This window comes from Phaseolus vulgaris, chromosome 6 (assembly GCF_051622355.1).
Source record: "Phaseolus vulgaris cultivar YP4 chromosome 6, ASM5162235v1, whole genome shotgun sequence".
Lineage (NCBI taxonomy): Eukaryota > Viridiplantae > Streptophyta > Magnoliopsida > Fabales > Fabaceae > Phaseolus > Phaseolus vulgaris.
The window spans coordinates 4,255,146-4,272,350 of NC_143503.1; positions in this window are offsets into that span (position 1 = coordinate 4,255,146).

Sequence of the window (17,205 nt, forward strand, 5' to 3'; positions counted from 1 at the left end):
GCAGTCTAGCACAATTTGAATTTGTTCAAATTAAAATTGTGATCAACAGAGGGTTATAACAGAATCAGATTAGTTGGATATTATGAGTATGAAGAATACAGCTATGCTCAGAAATCAATCAAATTCATTCAACACAAGGTTTTAAGGAGAATGACTCTTTCTCTGATTTTAATGAATAGACTATTTGTTCACAGATCAATTAAAACATCATATACAACTGCCTTGTTTGTGATCAGAGAGCTTTAACAAATCAGGAAGAACAGTTTTTATTAAACTCAAAATTAACAGATTCAATTTCAAAAGAACAGATTTAGTTCTTGACAGAATTAAGCAAAACCAGAAACGAGTGCAGGGATGAGAGGAAAAAGGCAAGCAGGTTTTTATACTGGTTCACTCATACAGAGCTACATCCAGTTTCACCTTACCCCAAGGTGGAATCCACTAAAAACAGTATCAATCACTTACAAACACAGCAGTTCTTGAACACTACAAGAACAATACAACCAATGCTGAAAAACCCTATTTCAGCACACCTTGCACTCCAAGAAACCCTATCAAGGAGTGACTAACACTTACACCTTTACAAACCAGAATAAAGGAAAGATTACACCTGAAAAGAAGATGCAAGAACTCAAAACCAGTAGTTCAATTTCCTGCAAAACTGCACCAGCACCTTCACCAAGATTCAAGGTTTCCTAGAACAAGCACACTTGAGAATCCCTTTGGAAAACCTTTCAAAAATCTTTTCAATCCTTCTTCTCACATTGAAAGTGTTTGATCTCTGTAAAAAACGTAATTGCTCAGCATCCTTTCATGTGAGAGAGGCTTTTCTTTTTATAGAAAACAGTTTATAACTTCTTTTCAAAAAATAGTTGAAAAGTTGTTATGAAAATAACAGATTCAGTTTTAAACTAAACAGATTTATTTTATGAAAACTGCCAACTCAGCTAACTGAAGTAACTGTCTGAGTTGTGCCTTTGGTGCCCTAACTAACTTTCGAAAATCCTTTCAGCAAACCAAAGAATAAACCTGTTCTTTTACATAAAAACAAAATTATTTGTGTGCAGTATCCTGATTTTTGGAGAAAACTCTAAAAAGCTTTTGAAAAAACTTTTAACCACTTCATGTGCTTATTCTAGGCTTGGTTAGGCATCTAGGATAGATCATGTAGCAAAAGGCAACCTTACACATACACAAGCCTACATACAAGATCATCTAAACCTATTACAAACTTCAAAACAAACTAGTTATTTTCTACATCAAACACACACTAAAGCTAGGTAGAGAAGAGGCTTCATCCATCTTCAACATAAGATACTTACTAAACTTTTTACAATGAAACTTTCTTTAGAAATTTGTCATAGCAAAAGGATAAAATTTTCACAATGTTGAAATCAATTTGCCAATCAAGATGAACCCAAAATTTTGTAAATGTTGCTCTTTGAAAGATTGGAACACAAATTTTGCACAAATTCCTTTTCTCTTTTCTCTTTTCTCTTTTTCTTTATGCTTGTTCTTGGATTATAGGAATGAAATATCCATAGTTTTGACCATGCATATTTTCATATAACTCCAATTTTCACAAAAAGTTTGGGATTCAAAATAATTGATCACTTGAAATCTTTTGTTTGGAACTTAAATCTACTTCTACTAAAACAAGTTTATAATTACTTATAAACTTTCACAATTAAAAGCAAGTAAGTAGAGACAAAATTATAAGGACTCCTAGAACACTAAAGAATATATGACTCAAGGCAAAGAAGCAAGAACAATAAAAGACATAAAGGAACATTTAAAAAGCGAAATAATGTTATTGATAAGGTAAATGCCGAATTTAAAAGCAAGAAAGTAAAGGGCTGAAATTAAAAGTGCTTGAAAGTAAAGACAATAATTTAAAGGTGTTAGAATGTAAAGACAAGTAATTAAAGATGCAAGAGAGTAAAGTGCCAATTAACTTTAAACAAGATAAGCTCAAAAACCAAAGCTCTGAATACCACATGATGTGAGTTGATTTTTAGATGTTTTCATTTAGGTGACACTTTACTTTAAGATTAAGATTTTAGGAGTTAATGGTGATGACCTTAGGAAAATTCCCACTGGACACTAACTTAACCAAGTGGCTAAGTAAGTGTGAAGACGCATTTCACAAAGGCGGAGATAAAAAGACATTGTATGGTGACATGTATGCAATTGCCGAAATAAAGAGGAAAACTAGGAAACATTAATGGAAAGGAAACGTGAAGGAAATGGAAGAAGAAACTTATGGAGATGGTGGTGGGTGGTCACGCCACTTGGTGGGTGGAAAACACCAAGATAAGTGCTAGGCCGCCACTTGAGAGTTTCATTCTCTTCAAGATAAGGCCAAAAGGAAGAGGAGACAATACTCACTCAAGCTCTCAAAATATTTGTGCAGAGTAACTTTTCTATTCAATTTCAACATGTAAATACAATGAGGTAGGCCTCTTATTTATAGGTAAATGAGCCTTGGAGAACAAACATGAAGGGTAGGATGGAAAACACTAAAAAAGGGGCATCCCTTAGGGTTTGACTAAGTCAAACCAACACTCTAGGCTTGTCCTTCTAGAAACTAGGTCAAAATCTCTACCTAAAGGGCTAGGAACAAGCTAAAATGCTAACTACACCCCCTATTATGCTAAAGGCACCTTATATCTTTGCTATTTGGACCCCTAAATTGAACCCAAACTATTTACAACATATTTTATCTTTAAAGAAAACCAAAAGGAAGAATAGTTGGTGTTCCGATTTATGCTCATCTCCTCTGGTGAGGTCCATGAGATCCTTGGTGGGGTCTTGAATTGTTCGCTAAGATGACTGTTCACCATGTACCTTGTCTTTTGCTTCCATGGTCATCTTCATAGCTACTTGGTTTGTATCAGACGAGGAGACCACTTCTGGATTGATCTTCAAGAGGAAAAGAAAGGCCATAGTTCCCCCTACCGAGGACTCACACTCAGATATGTGTGCTTCTTCCAATCACGCACCCCCAGCAAGCCCAACCTCGCCACACGACATGATGGTGGTGCGAGAGGACGAGGGATAATAGGACCAAGACCTGGACATCCCCTCCTTTCTTGAGAAGGCCTTCCTGCACAACAAGGAAAAGGAGAAGCTTTTGACCTTTGAGGAAGATCGTCTGGTGTAAGAAACCATGAGGTAGCTAAGGTAAGCCATTGCTGCAAGCTGCTTGGTTGCCACCAAGTTAAAAGATTGGAGAGGGTTAGCTGATAAGAGGTCTCACGGGATCGCTGAGCTCCATCAATGAATAAAGAACCTTTAAGAAAAGCTTCAGCAATCAAAACTCTTGCGCCAAGAAATGGTGAATCTCCAGGAGGAACTTTAGCAATCAAAACTCCTACAACAAGAAACTGAAGCCCTCCTGACTAAGAAGTCGAAGGAGGCCACAAGTCTGACCGGGGAGAGAACTAAACTCTTGGCTGATGTAGAGAGGCTCAAGGAAGAATTAACGCGAAAGGATGAAGAACTCGCTAAGGAGAAAGAGGACTTCACCAACGACGTTGCTCAATCCTACCTTGTGGGGTTTGAGGAGGTTGTCGCACAAGCCTCGAGTGTTTATCCTGAGATGGATTTCTCTCAGCTTGGTTAGGTTAAGATCGTGGTCAACGGCCAGCTTGTGGAAGAATAGCATACTTCATGTAACTCAAAACATTTGAAACACTTTTCAACATTTTAACTTATAAGCCACATTTATTTATGCATGTTAACTGTGACTTCCTTTGCTGGTCTAGCTTTTATCTTAGCAAATTTCGACTAGTGTAACCAAACTCATGCTTAATGAAACGCGATTAGTATTAGCTTAACACCTATTGATAGCATATCAATTTAACACCTATGATAACCCACTTAAGCTAAAATGACAGTAAACTTAATACATCAATCAAGCACGAAAAATCACAATGCTTTTGAAAACCTAACCTTTGGATAAACCATACCTTATGGCCGCAAAGAGCCTCTTAACTCGTATGAGTCCTCTTCAGCTACTTGAGTAGAGATCATATATTTTGACCTTGCTAAACATGGGCTCTTGTAATCAGAGGACCACACCTTTTCCAAGCTTGGTCTTTTCCACCTGCGCTAAGAATGATTTGTTTATCTTCTTGGAGCATCTAACTCGGGTGTTGGCTTACACACCAAGTCAACTCATAAACAATGACCTTTGCTTGGAGCATCTAACTCTGGTGTTGGCTTACACACCAAGTCAACTCCTAAACAATCACCTTTGTTTGGAGCATCTAACTCGGGTGATCGCCCTCTCAACGGACTACCCCGACTTCTTAGACAATCTTAGTCTCAACATTCATCTGCAGAGCGCCCGAGCTCGGGTGGTTTGATAAATTCCTAATTTCAATAATATTTCATATTAAAATATAGGCACTTATGAGGATTTATTGCTAATTTACATATAAAATTATCTCTGATTTATAAATTTATACCTTTTTACATTTTTTATGATCTATATTTGAATAAGAGCATTTTATTCCTAAATTTAGTGTTAATTGCAGGATTCTAGGAAAGATTGGTGATTTGGATTAAAAGATAATGATTTGAGCTAAAAAGAGTAAGCTTGAAGGTAATAGAATAGAGAAAAAGTGCCGAAAAGGCCAATTTTGCAACATGAGTATCTCGCTCAAGAGAGATATTCTCGCTTGAGGGAGAATGCGTAAGAAAGATTGGGCTTTTTTATGTTTTATGACTTAGTCCATTAGCGCGACACAGGAAGCAACCTAACCCTAGAAAATTAGGTTAAATAGGGTGCAAGAGGCTCAACCCTAGTGTGTCGAGAGGAAAACATCATAGAGTGAATTGTAACCCAATTGGGAGAATGGAAGGTGCTAGAAGTATACATGGCTAATTCTATCCTTTGGAATTGGGAGTAATCTACTCAAACTTTTATGTATGAAGGTGATATCTTATATATTAATATTCAGTTCTTGATTTATTATTGGTATTGTTGTTTTACTTTTAACTTTCCGTTACAAATTGAGAATCTTAAATTTGACCGAAAGGTATTTTTAAGGTTCGGACCTAAATATCAATACTGAACATATATCAGTGCTAGTGATAGACTTGAAATGTTAATTGTCATTAATGTTTGTGTGTGATTCTAAGTTATTTTTTATAAATATGCGAGGGATCAATATTTAAGAAACATTCTTAAGGATTTTATATGTGAGGGATCGATATAGATGAATTTTCTACGGGCATCAATTTCAATCAAAGAACTTAATATTAACATGCTAATCAAAATACATGAGAGTGAGAGAAATGAAACATAATCCCTACTTTTCCAATTGAAGCAACTAATTTTTTGTTTGATTTCTTAATGATCAGTGCCAATATAACCAATTCAAAACTCTTTTTATTTTTTGTGTTATATTTAATGATTATTGTACTCGATAATTCACTGTTCCTTGTGGGATCGATATCTGTCCTTAGGGACAATTATTACTTTGGACACCGCGGTGCACTTGTCCTAGAGAGTCATAATGGTCTTACCAATGTCGAGGTAGATCGTCTTACCTGCCTATAGATATCCAATTTTCGCACAAAGCTCCTACTCGGGTAATCTCACCAAGAGAGGTCGTCTTACCTGCTTTCGACCAAACAATCTTAGTTATGGCTAATCGAGCTTCAGAGCGCCTGAACTCAGAATCTTACCGAGAGAAGGTCGCCTCATCTGAATCTCGATGAACTTCAGAACGCCTAGACTTGGAATCTTACCAAGAAAAGGTTGCCTCACCAGGCACTAAACAATCAGTTATACACACATGACGCTTACTCGAATAATCTTATCGTGTGCTAACAAACAAACAATTCTAATGCACCATCTTTTAAGAACAATTTTTCCATTGGGTGACCTCGTTAAAAAACCTTCGTAAGGGAAAAAGAGTGTCCACTTAATTACTACATCGTTCACAAAGAAAGCATTAACAAAATATCTTAACTGAAATAAAATTTAAGGTTCGCTCCATTCCATGTACGACATATAGCTCCCCCCTCGAGGGTTTCAATCTTGTAGGCTCCATTCCCGAGCACGTCCACCACACGGAATGGTCCGGTCCATTTTGGAGACAACTTATTCTCCAGCTGATAGGGGTGAGCTTTTCACACCACAAAGTCGGCAACCCCGAACTGACGAGGCTTTAACTTGTTCTTGTGCTTCAACTTCACCCTTCTCTTCTAGGGTGACGACCATGTCGTCCACATACGTCTGCACATTTCGCCCAATCATTAGGGCGAGAATTTGATCCATCAACCTCTTATAGGTGGCACAAGCATTTTTTAGGCCAAAGGGCATGAACTTGTAGAAGTAGTTGGAGAGTTTGATCATGAAGGTGGTCTTGTTCTCGTCTCGAGGGTGCATACGGATATGATTGTACCCCAAGAACGCATCTAGGAAACTCAGTAGTCGACAACTTGAGGCACTGTCCACCAAGGAATCTATGCTCAATAGTGGATAAGAGTCCTTAGGACAGGCCTTGTTTAAGTCAGTGAAGTCAACACACATTCTCCATTTCCTATTAGTCTTTTGTACCAACACCTCATTAGCCAACCACTCGAGATATTGGATCTCCCTTATGTGGCTAACCTTCAGAAGCTTCTGTGTTTCTTCTCTGATGATCAGGCACCATTCCTCGTTGAATTTCCTCTTTCTCTGGACTACTGGCCTGACCTTCTCATCCATAGTGAGCCTATGGCATAAGAAATTTGGGTCTATCCCGGGCATGTCCACAGATGACCAAGAGAAAGCATCCATGTGCTTAGATATTACCTCGGTTATCTTGTCTTGCAACTCTTGACATATCGACGTGCCGAGATTGATGGAAGAAGTGTCTTCATGTGTGACGAAACTTGAATGATGGTGGCGGAAGCATATGAAAGAGGCGTGCAAGGATCTCCTAAGAGGTGTGGTATCCTTGAAGGTGCACGAGATGTATGGTGAGTGATAGGTGAGGACTAATCACTTGGAGGGTGAAGAATGAAGATCAAACGTCTATCCTAGGGAGAGTAGGAGACAGGAGTGTAATTGGCACAAATTTGGCAGCAACTCACTCATATGATTAATCTTGCAATTACATGAGCCAAACCCTTTTATTTATAGTGTTTAGAGGGCTGAAAATTCAAATGAAAGTGGAGGTGGCGCCAATTTCCTAGTCACAAGGGAAGTGTGACTTGGTTTCTTTCTTTGGCACCTCCTAAATCTACACCTACACCTTCTTTTTATGTCACATGGAAGGTGTGACTTATCTTTATACATTTTCACCTCTTATATCTATATCTGCACCTCCCTTTATGTTCTACTAAAAACTACTTAAAATTAATTACAAAAAGAATACATCCAATGATGCTTAGTTGGCCCAGATCTTCTATGTGTTGGGCTTGAGCTGAAGCTTGAACTTGAATTTGGACTTGGGCTTGGGCTTCTTCTATCATGGGCTTGGGCCTCTGCCATCAGAGATTGAACTTCTTGCCTCCTATTTCCTTTAACTGAACCTCACCAGTAGCTACAGGTCGCCTCTCGTTGGCAACTTCAGCTTGCATGATCTCCTCTAGCTCTCCTCCCGCTTGAATAGTGGTTGAGTACACTCCCCTTCTACTCTTCAAGCTGCTCTCGTAGCACTTCATTGTCCCCTTCTAATTAGATTTGATAGGGATCACTCCTCCATCAAGGAAGGGCAACTTCATCTTTATGTACCTCGTTGAGGACACCGCACCTAACCTGTTCATAGAGGGTCTTCCCAAAAGCAAATTGTAAGATGAGGTAGCGTTAACTACAATATACCTAATGTTAATCGTACGAGCTGAAGTGCCATCTGAAAAAGTCGTACTCAGCTCGACATGTCCAAGTACATCCACCTGATCTCCCGCAAAGCCAAATTAGCAACCATCATACGGCCTTAGCTCGTCAGGAGACAACTACAAGTTATTGAACGTCAACCAGAACATCACGTCAGTTGATCTCCCTTGGTCGATGAGAACTCGATGTACTTTCCTTCCAACAGTGATGATGGATATCACCACCAGATCATCTTCATGAGGGACCCGATCTTCCAAGTTAGAGCTCGTAAAGCAGAGGGCACGCTCTGGTGGTTGGTCAAGTCTCCTCGCCTCTATTGTCATCACTTCTCTCACGCATTTCTTACGCTTAGAGGCAGTGCACCCACCTCCCAAGATGGTGTTCAGCTCGCCATGGACTGGAACCTCACGCACTTGGTACTTGGGAGCAACCTCTTCTTTTGACCCTTCCTAGTCCCCCTCCAGATATTCTTTCAAAAATCCATCCTTCACCAAACCTGCCAATTGGTAACCCAGAGCTATACATCGCTCCACGTCGTGCCCAAATCCTTTGTGAAATTCACACCAGGCATCCCTTCTTGATCCCAAATTCCTATCAGACTTTTGGGGAATTTCAGTTTTTCCAAGACCCCTAGTATGTTCAGCAACTCCTTGTAGGACATTCAGAACTTGGGTCGAAATTCCAAATCTTCTCGTGCCTTCGCCTTGGGCACCTTCTTCATAGTTGAGTAGGGTGCTCACCTCGTATCCGTTCTCTTCTCGATCGTGGCTTCGTTGACCCTCAGAGGTCGGGATCGGCTAACCTCCTTGGGCTTGGTCTGCCCTGGATATGTTTTGTTGTGCTTCACAGACTGCCTCCTCTGTGTTGATGTGGGAGACAACTCAGCATCATATTTCGGCAAATGTCACTACCAGATTCCTGATTAGTAAGTCACTAAATGACCCTGCCATGACTCCCAACTCGAAGGTGTTGACCATCAACGACTCATCGTGGGTCTGGAGCTTCATTGTGAACGCCCAGAATCTGTTCAAATAACTGTTCAGAGACTCACCTTTGTTGAACCAAGTGGTGTTCAAGCTTTGAAGAATCCAAAACCCTTTGAAGGATGTTGAAGCCTTGGCTGTGCTTGTTGTTGCTGTGTTGGTTTAGTTTATTTCTGGGGTAGTTTGAGTGTTGTAATTCACCCCTTGATCGAATCTAAAGCATAATCATTCTCAATCTTTGTGAAAATAAAATGTTTTCAAACTAAGTTAAAACAACCCATTGCTTTGTTGAAACAACCGATTGTTTATACTTAGATGTTTTAAGAAAAGATTGAAAACTGTTTTTCAAATGGTTGAACTGTTAAGAACCAAAACAACCGATTGATTCGAGGAAACAACCGATTGTTTGTTTTGCGACCATAACAGAAAAATTGTTTTATCTTTGACTGAGCTTTAAATGATTTAACTGCTTACGCTCCAGTCATTAAATGCTTTGACCGATCTTTTAATGCAATTGAAGAGTTTGTTAAGATTTGATAACAAACTACATCTTTGAATAAATTCAGAAAAACAGATTTGAGAATTAATCTTTGACAAGTTTTTACTAAAGAGTTTTTGAGTTTTTCAAAGAGCTGAGATTGCTGAAAGTTTGTGATTGATCAAAGTTTACGGAATAGGATTCTGCTTGTATTGATTTCAGATTATCTTCTGTAACAAGTGTAATCCCTGTACTCTGTGAAACAAGTTTCGTTTCTGTGTTTGCTGAGATTGGCTGTGTGTTCTTGAGGGGATCAAGATCAGCAATCTTAGTGTTGGTGTGTTGGCCAAGAAGAGTGTGCGTCTTGAGGTGTTCAAGGTCATTCTCTTGGTTGTGGTGTAAGTGATCAAGTTGTGATTGCTTAGTGGATTTCCTCAGGATTTCTGAGAAGACTGGATGTAGCTCTGGGTTTGGAGTGAACCAGTATAAACATCTGTGTGCAATCTCTCTATCCCTAACTCTTTAAATTCAGTTTTGTTTGTTGTTTGCTAGTATAAACAACCGATTGTTTCTGTGAAACAACCGATTGTTTTTCTGGTACTGCTGTTTTTTATTGCTGTTTTGGCAAACTGAATTTCTTATCAATTGTTTCTTGAGATAATTTCATTCTTGTTTTAAAAGTTTGCGAAAACCCTTTTTAAACAATTCACCCCCTCTAGTTTAAAGTCATCCATTCTAACAACCTTATCTCTGCTTCACGATGAATAGATCAAATGAGATCGGGGGTTTATTTTGATTGACAGATAATTGTTCCCTGAATAACTCGAAAAACTGGTCGAAGAAGGTAATGTGGTCGTCAGGAAGGTCATTAAACCATTGCAGGGTTGTACCTGTGAACATACCCATGAACATCTTGCAATGGATAGCATTTGTTCCTCCATAAATGTTCATCTGGGCATTGAACATCGTAAGGTGGTTTTTGGGGTCTTCTACTCCCGTGAAAACGATCTTAGGCATTATTTAGTGTGGTGGTACAAACGTATCCATGATCGTCTGCGAGAATGGCTTGGGACGAGCTCTTGGTTGTGCACTCAAATCTCGCTCCCTTGCATAGCGTTGATCAAGTTGATGTAGATTCTTGCGCAATTCCTCACTATTTGCTCTCGAAGCCTCTATCTTCGCCATCAGCTGATCTTGCCTAAGCACCTGCTCAGCTCGAGCTTTCGCAATAAGCTTTTCCTGTTCAAACTTTGGCCTCTGCCATTACTTTTTCCATTGCCTATGCCATTAGCGTCTCTTGCTCGGCTTTGGCTTCGGCCAACAGCCTTTCCTGCTCGGCTTTGGCCTCTCGTTGGATACACTCCTGCTCGGCTTTGGCCTCTCATTGGATCCACTTCTGCTCTCGCCTGTACTTCTCGGTGGCCTCTTGGAGAGCTTTCATGGTATCCATAAGCTATTGTAGGGTGGGGGCGTCGTTCCCTTCAGGTCCCAGCGATACTTGCCTAGTGTTCCTCATATCGTTGGAAAACTTACAGACACCTATGGATGGAATCAAGTTTTATCGGGCCCCACGGTAGGCGCCAAATGTTCTCGCTGGTTGACTTGTCGTCGGTGGACTCTGGTGACAAGCTTTAGCTTCGGTGGTCTGTCTCTTCTAGAATCGGTTCTACGTCTTATTACATTGGAACGTGGCTCCATTTGAAACAGAGGGGCCTCTACCTATTCATTACTCTCCAACGATCAAGTCAATAAGGGCTTACTCAAATTAGAGGAGTATTCAGTTTCAGCCTCAGAAAAAACATCCATTTACTTGGGTTCTCAAGCCCCTTTTAAAGCTTATCTCTTGTAACAGCTTTCTCACATGAAAATCTAATTTCAACTAAAAGCATACGTAACAAGAAATCACTTTGTTTGTGGGCTCCTTCTCTCAAGGTGCTATAATGAAAAGAATCTTATCTCTAATGAAAGCGTATAATAATAACAGAACAACCACCTACCAGCAGGGCACCATCTTAGGCGCCAACAACATGGAGATATTCTGTTTACGCGGGCACCCTACTCATGGTGCAATGTTATCCTTTACCATGCATGCAACTTAACCACTATGTGCCCTAGAACACACATACTTTAGTTAAAAGAAAGATTTACTTGACCTAGGGACCTTAATTATGCCTCAACGGACTTATAAATAAAATTGGGCCTAACACAAGGCCCACTTTATAGGCCCAACAAACGAGTTGACCTGTCTACGCCATGGACCGAACTCCGATCACTAAGCACTGAGCCCTGAGCACTCTGCCGAGTACAAAAATATTATTTCACCAAATTGTAACACTTATTTAAACCATTATTTCATGTAATTGATTTCTTACATTTTGGAAAGGCATGTAAAACATTCTCGTAAGCAGATCATGGTAAGAGGTCATGTGGAAAACAGATTTTTAGTGTGGACATGGATCCTTTGGTTTTCTGATTGTATTTGGAGGGAGAAACAAATGGGTGACAACGTTTGAATGACAAAGGTTGAATCCTTAGTCGTGTAGAAGAAGATAATTCTTGTTGAGTGATTGTGATTCCGCTATTACCATTGCGTGTGGAAGTGAGGTGAAAAAGACATAGGTTCGTCATTGTGCATTGTCCTTCATTGTAGTAAGTGGAAACATGTTTGCTGAAATTGTGGTAAGTGTTTTATTCCACATTTATTCATAGATTGGAGCTTTCCGATGGGGGAGTGATCTTTAGGGTTAAAGATCATTGGTTGTTTTGTTGGAATAACATTTAATTGATAATGTATGAATGATAATAAAATTAGGTTTTATTTGGTTTTGGATTTGTTATGTTTCTTTGAATGACATTTGAATAAAAATTGTAGGAAATGGAAAATGCTTTACAACAAAATATATTATTTGGTAAGGAATTTTAAAAGAAATTGAAATTTTAAAATTTTTTGAGAGTAATTTGATTACTTGAAAATAGAGAATTTCAAATTCTTTTAGGAAAAGTAAGAATTTTGTAATTTTTTATATTTTCAAATTCATGTGTATTCTTTTCTTATTTTGTCCTTAGTTTGATTTTAGTTGCGGGTTATCGACATTGTTGAGATCTTTACATTTCAATGATGACTAGATTTTTTTATTGTTGTTAATAAAAGTTATCTTTTTATTTGAATTTTTAAGATTATTTTTGTTGTACACTACTATTACTTCTCGTTCAATATTTACTAGGATTTTCCCAATCAATGTTAAAGAGATTATTTTTTTACAAATGTGAACTATATTTTTTGATATTTTTCATTATTATTTTTTTATATATATGCAATAATTATTTTTTTTATCATAGACATAAATATTATTTTTCAGCAACATTCAAGTAGGATTTTTTGGCAATGTTAATTGGGAAACTTTTCAACTAACATTGACTGAAAAGTCAAACCAAAACAATTAACCAACAATGTCACTAAATTAACCTCGATTTATGTCATCCTAACTAATTGTAGTCGATAATAACTAAAAATAATTTTGGTCAACATCAATATATTAAACTTCATTAATATTGGTTGAACTGGAATATATTTTGAGGGGTTTTCTTGTTTGAGTTGGAATTTTTGGTAAAAGAATCTATTTATGTTTTTTTTTTATAGAAGCTTAGTATATATGATATGGATGTGAAGGTGACCCTGTCACAAGATTTTGGTTTTTATGTAGGGATGATTTTTGTTTCAAAGTTGTTCGAATGATTGAAACTGGATGTTATTTTTATTTTGTTTAAAAGATAAATTGTTTTAGAATATTTTGAATTGAAAACTCTTGGATGATAAGTTGATTTACGAAACGGCACAAGGTCTCTCCTTAGGCGTGGGCACCAAGCGTGCAGAGTTAAGGGCAAAGTTGCCTAGGTGTTTAGACACCCCGTGGACGATACCGCGATGCTGTAATAAGCCTCTCCACGGGCGTGGGCACCAAAAGTGTGACTTTGTCCCAAGTGTTTAGACACGCTGAGGAAGATACGACCTCGCGTTCAGCAGGTCTCTCCTCGAGCGTGGACACCCAGTACAGGTGAGATAAGTCCTCCTCGCCCTCGAGCGATGTCGAGGCCCCAGAAGAACAGATAAGTCCTCCTCGCCCTCGAGCGATGTCGAGGCCATAAAAGAGATGAGACCCCTTCTCATCCTAAGCGATGACAAGGCTAGCAATACCTTTGGCAGTAAGCGCCTTGGGGCCCAAGAAAGCTAAGAGCAAGTTGAAAGTTTTGCAAGTTAAAAAGGCAAAAGAAAATGGAAGAGTAACAAGAAGAAGAGTGAAGAGCACGAGTTATCAGAAGCCGTAAAGACAAGAGAAGTCCTCCTTTACCTTTGGTGATGATGAGACACAAAGTGAAGTCCTCCCATGTCTTTGGGCGATGGCGAGGCAGGCGACGCCTTCAGGAGGTGGATTCCTCACAGATACGAAGGCCAAGAGAAGTTTGAAGCAAAGAGATCAAGAGAAGGGTATGCGTCACGATGTAGAAGGGAAGAGTAAGAGAGAAAGTCACGCGCTACCTAAAGAATTAAAGGCAAAGCGACGAAGAGATACATCGGAGGTAAATACCAGTTACGGCTTTGATATAGTAAAGAAAGCAGATAAAGGTGCAAGAGAAGCTAAAAGGCGAACAAGAACGTAAAGATAAATGTTCGAATGGCATTTAACTAAATAAGGTTAAGTGTTAGAATTACAGACAGAGCAAATATGGTTAAATACAAAATTACAAGGAACGTGGAGGACAAGTAGGTGTTGCTCATTCCCCAAGGTCGAGGGGAACCACCTTTCCATCAACGATGTGGTTGCCAGGGTCGCAGTTGGAGGTGTTGATTCCTGGGTTTTCGCACGTGGCTTGGGCCAGAGCCTCTTTGAACCCCTCATCAAAAGTACCGGCATATCATCGAGGAGTTCTTTGTTGGCTTTCTCCAATTCTTCGATCTTGGAGTCCTTGGTAGCTAGCTGCTTTCCAATAAATTCCTTCTCCACTTGAAGCTTGTTCACTTCAGCTTGGAATTTGTCAGTTGCAGCTTGGAGAAGGTTGAGAGCTTCAGTCTTCGCAGCTAGCTCCCCCTCCGTCTCGCCCAGTTTCACCTTGAGGGCCTTGGAGTTTCGGCTACCACCCTTAGTTCAGCAACCTCCGCCTGCAGAGGGGCCATGGAGCCCAGAAGATCAGCATACTTCTGGTCAGCCTCGCGCAACCTCAGGGTGGCCGCCTCCTCCGCCTTCTGGCTCTCCGCCAGGGAGGCTTGGTAAGCATCTTCCAGCTTTAGCTTTTCCTCCTTCAAGGTGGCCACCTCTCGCTTGAGAGCCTGAAGGGCTTGCATCTCGATGGCCTTGGTTTTTGCTTGTGCGCGCCAATCGAGAGCAATGGCAAGGAAGGCCCCCATGTAGTAGGGCATGCCTTCCTTCTTGGCCTCGCCAGAAGAGCTTCCTGACGACCTCTCATTGAACCCCCTCATTAGTTGCATGATTGGGGGAGGGATTTCTAAGGTCTCTGGGGCAATGGTTCGAGCGGCGGGTGCTTGTGCCGATGGCAGCGCAAATTCTGCCCCCTCCTCTTGGCCCAGTTGTTGTGTGGGAGATGTGGCGCTAGGAGGGTTGTCCCTTATAGACTCTCCACGTTGGGGGGATGCAGATCGTGAGGAGATAACTTTGTTGGTCTTCTCATCTTGAACACCTGCCCCTCGCCTGAGCCTTCGTCATCGGAGTTGGGGTGCAGTTGGGCAGGGGCTACATTAATCTCGGTAAGCAGCTCCCTCTCGAAGCCTGTGAAGGGTAGGCGCAGACCGGTGCGTTTGAACACCGTCTGGTAAAGGAAGAAAAAGGGCTTCCCACTGTTGGACCTATCGTCCACGCAGACCGGCTCCCCGGGGGTGCCATGACGAACGGAGATATGGGAGTCGTGTCTGCTGGAGAAGGCGTTGAAATTGTATAACCGTGGGTCACCCTGATGGTCCTCCACGTCTTCAACGGTGGTTAAAGTCGTGCACTCAGCTAAGAGCTCATTAGGGGCCCAGGGGTACTGAACCCTATAGTTGATCCCAGAGGGAGGAGGATTGGCGGTTGTTTTTGTACGTGTCATTGATTGATGAAGAAGCTGAAGAATGGAAGACGAAAGGTTCAATGAATAAGGTTAAGGCAGAAAGGGGAAGAAAGAAACCTTAAGAAGACCCCTACCCACGCGAGAAATCCAGAAAGGGGGAAAAATGGAGAAATGAGGAGGAAAAGAGAAGAACACAGAAATACAGAAATATGAACAGTCCCAGGAAGTCATAAGAGCAATACAGTAAAGCATAAGGGCGATCGGAGTAGAAAAACCTTACCTTTTATGGTTGGAAGTTGGAAAGGTGTGAGCTTTCGTGAAGGGGAAACGCAGAGATCGTAGGGAAGATGAACAGCAAGAGAGAATATGAAAAGTGATGAAACAGTGCCTTGAGCGCGCGTTTTTGAAAGGTTATAACGTTAACTCAAGAAGCGGTAGCGACACGCATCCTCAGTCGTAGGATCGTGCCACGTGTCGAGAGATTAGAGCGTAACTTAAAACGTCACATCTTCAGCGCAGAGAATGTCGCGTCAGACGCTCAGAGAATGTCACGTCATCAAAATGCCACGTGGACGAGGGGCGAGGCCTTAGTCTTTTCGCTGAAAACAAGTTGTCAGCTCAAGACTGGGGGGCTTGTGTACCGTCTTGTCCCTGGGCGTTGACCAAAGTCAAAGTCAAAGTCAAATTCAAACCTATGGTGGGACCCATCAAGGGGTCCCAGGGGAGAAAGTCAACGAGTTGACCGTTTGAGGCGTCGCTAGGACAAGGCATCGCCAGGACAAGGCGTCGCCAAGTGGAGGGGTCGCCAAGTTGAGGCATTGACAGTGTTACCCCCCGATACCCATGGGTAGGAAAGACCGTGGAGGGGATCCATTCTAAGTTGGGTTACGGCGCTGTAAGGCCCTCCACGTAGAGTAGCGATCAAGTCAAAAGAACACGTGGCAGTAAGCACTGAAACATCAATGCATATAAGTTTTCCTGAAAGTTTGCTACGGTATGTTATTATCCAGTTTACGTTTCAAACGCTTTAAAGCACTTTAAACGCTTTAAATGCTTTGAACGTTTTAAACGCGTTGAACATTTTTTAACGCCTTAAATGCGCTTTAAGACGCTTTAAATGCGCTTTAAGACGCTTTGAATGCTCTAGACGTTTAAAAGGAACTTTAGACGTTTGAAACAGAGGGGATCAGACTCAGTTACACAGACATACACACTCTAGTTGCTTACTCACGCACCCATTGTACGCACAGGCGATTAGAGAAGTAAATTAGTCACACAGTTATTTGACCACCTTCAAAGCATCCATTCAAGGTGTTCCGATACGGAGGTGTGTCACATTTGATGTTTCTCGCTTGCTGACTTGATCGTCGGAGTGTAGACGGTCGCGAGGGCGCCCCTTTGTTCACTTCTTTTCAGGTGTTCACAGAGACGGGAATCTGAGTTGAAGACGAAGGTGCCCTAGCTCGCGAGTAGAAGCCAAGCACGAAGACGCACCCGGTCAACCGGCGGGAACAGTTAACCTCCACAATTCCCCCTCTCCCCTTTAATTTCTTTAACTCATTCCCTTTAACTCCTTATTTTAAGTCACTAACACACAACCTTTTTAGGAGATTTTGTTTTTGGAGAATAAGAAGAAGGCGAAAGAAAGAGAATTGTTCTTATTTATGTTCCCTTCTTTTTGTTAGTGAGTTTCCTCTCAATGGACATGCATTTGGAGAGCGACGAAGGAATGGTTCCATTGAAGTTATTGGAAAGAAGGCTTAGCATGCCAACTCGAAGATACCATCACTAAGTCTACCACCTAATTGAAGGTGAGACGGACGCAACTTCATAATGTTGAACAAGAT